We start from the raw sequence: 3254 nt of genomic DNA, 5'->3' as shown, positions 1-3254 counted from the left end.
ACTTATTAAAAAATATACGAACCGAGCAAGACGAGCCTTATACGAGCTATTCACGAGTTTAGCCGAGTCGAGCCGAGCTTGCTTCGTTTAATATTTGTGCCAGGATTCGTGTTCACGAAACACTTCATTTAATGTTTGAGTCGAGCACGAGTTCGCTCGCGAGTGGCTTGCTCTCTTAACATCCCTAACAGCAATACAAATTTCAAGAATAATTACAGCAATTAGCAAATGCTTATCCAAAAGAAAAAAAATTACTTGCAGGAAAAATCAAGGTTGCATAAAAAAATAAAATCTATCATTTTCATTCCCAAGTATTTCTAAATCCTAATAATATAAACAAACTCCAAAATAAATGCAAAATCAAAGAATCAAAATCTAAACCCTCAATTAGTTCAAAAACTAAAAATCAAAGAAAATGAAGTAACTCGAAAAAACTATACCTGAAAAGACGAGAGACGACGGGAGACAAGAGAGAGATAAGGCGGCTTGCCGCTTGCAATGAGAAAGCGAGGGAGACGATGGTAAATTTAAGCCACCGGAGAGACGAGAGAGAGACATGACAAGAGACGAGAGCGAGACACGATGGCTTGCCGCTTGCAAAGAGAAAGCGAGAGAGGGAGTCGACAGACGGCCGCGGGAGGCGAGCGAGAGAGAGAGAGAGAGAGAGAGAGAGAGACGGCCGCGCGGCATGACAGAGAGAGGCAGGAGGCAGGGGCCGCAGGAGAGCTGGAGTGTGGAAAGGGCCGCAAGGGTGAGGAGTTAGGGATTAGGAATAAAGTTTAGTTTATATCCAAGCTTAAAACGACGCCATTTTGAGTTTCAATTAATTAATTTTTTTTTTTAAATGTCAAACCGACGACGGTATAAAAAATTTATACAGATTTTTGAACCACAAAAATCGATTGACGGTTAATTTCGGTCTAGTCGTTGTTGATAGACGGTCGGTAATCGGTAGGCGGTTAATTTGCCCACCCCTAAGACTCATGTATAAGTTGACTCGTTATGACCCGAACTCGTTATAACTTAGGGTAATTACTTTTTTTCCTCATGAATTATCATCTTCTGTCAATATCCCACATGAACTACCAAACTTACCGCCCAACCACATCAAAGTAGCATTTTCTCAAAATCTCGATTCCGTCTGACAAACTCGTTAAATCAGACGATCAACCCGTTACATGGGCTCCCACATGCCATTTTATCAATTTCTATTCCGCTTTTGCCCTCACTTTGGATTGTTAAACCAAACTGGAGTATTTTACTCTACTCACCACGTGTAAGCGCACAGTTAAATGAAAAAAAAAAAAAAAAACATCATTAAGAGGAATCGTCTTCTTCGTCCTCCAACATTCACAGGCCTCATCAAAAAAAAGTTATGGTTTTTTTTTTTTCCTTATCTCAAGTAGAAATATCATGTTCATTGAAGAGTGAAGCAACATCTGGGGAGCCCATTTGCCGTTGTGGAGTACCTGCATGTTTGAAGACTTGCTCTACAAAGAAAATTACAGACAGAGGTTCTACGGTTGTGTTAATTATGATGTAAGATTATGTTCATTATTTGAAATTTTATTGAAATTTCTCTTCTTTTCTCTTCTTATTCATAAGGGGTAATTATATTTTCCCCCCCATGAACTACCATTCAATTACCATATACCCCCATCAACTACCAACTTTACATTACGACCCCATCAAACTACTATTTCGTTACCAAAACCCCCCTTTTGTCAGTTAGGAATGAGCAACTTTTGGCATTTTCCTGGATTTTTTTTTTTATTATTGTCTTTGTAGTTGTGTTTTGGGGCAACTATTATCACTACAAAAAACATACAGTTTATTGACGTGGCAAACAATAACTTATATTTGCCACATCAATAAATTTTGATGTGTCAAAGTAGACACATCAAAAAAAACTTTTTTGATGTGTTAGATTTTCACACGTCAAAAAGTTTTTGATGTGCCAACCTAACACGTCAAAAAGTTTTAATGTGTTAGGATGACACGTCAATAATTTTTGACGTGTTAACCTAATATGTCAAATTTTTTTTGAAAATTTACAATTAATTATAATTAGGTATATATGTATTAAAAAAAAAATAATGTAGTGATTTAATTTTAATGGGCGTGAAAAATAATGTAGTGATTTAATTTATCATATTAGTATAAATTAATTGGTATATATGTATACATATATATCACATGCATGCCAATTAATATCACACACACACACACACACACACACACACACATATATATATATATATATATATATATATATATATAATCATACTATATATTAATGTATGCCAGGAAATTATCATGCATATATATAATATTAATTATCATATGCATGCATAATCATACTATTGTATACCAATTAATTAATATAATCAACCATTTCATTAATATTAATTTGAATATGATATTAATTATGATGCATAAATGATCAGTCTAGTAATATTAATATCTAGAATATTAAATTATTTATTCTCTAATTAGTTTTAAGTATATTGAATGGATAATGCATGTGTTATATATATAAGATGAAAAAATGATCATATAATAGAATACATAAATTATATATATTAAAATTTAAAACTTTAAAAATTTTAGTTAATGGTATTTTTTGACGTGTCACATGTCATTATTAGACACGTCAAAAATTATAATTAAAATTAATTAGGTTGTAAAAAATTAAGATTTGAATTGAAATGAAAAATTAATTTTATCATATTAGTATAAATTAATTGGTATATACGTATATATCACATGCATGCCAATTAGCTAGTATCATAATCATATACTATTGTACAATTAATATTATTACATGCATATGAATCAAACATTTCATTCATATATGATATGAAATTATCATGCATAAATCATTCTAGCTAGTAATATTAATTAATTAATTAAACAAATGAATTTTCTTATCTGTATATCTAGAATATTAATTTGTTTATTCTCTAATTAGTTTTAAGTATATTGTATGGATAATGTGTTATATAAGAGAAAAAAATGATATAATAAATGATATAAATTAAGTAAATGAAAATTAAATAAATGATATAAATAAATTAGGTAAATGATATAAATTAAATAAATTAATAAATGATATAATTATTAAAAAATGAAAAAATGCACGTGGCACGTCGAGAGCTTTTTGACGTGCCGTGTGGCACGTAAAAAAGTCTCCTCGGGAAGGCGCGTACAGCTGCCTTCCCTTACAACTGCTTTTCCTCTTTTTTTTTTTCTTT

This window comes from Corylus avellana, chromosome ca7 (assembly GCF_901000735.1).
Source record: "Corylus avellana chromosome ca7, CavTom2PMs-1.0".
Classification (NCBI taxonomy): Eukaryota; Viridiplantae; Streptophyta; class Magnoliopsida; order Fagales; family Betulaceae; genus Corylus; species Corylus avellana.
This window is presented reverse-complemented; position numbering follows the sequence as displayed.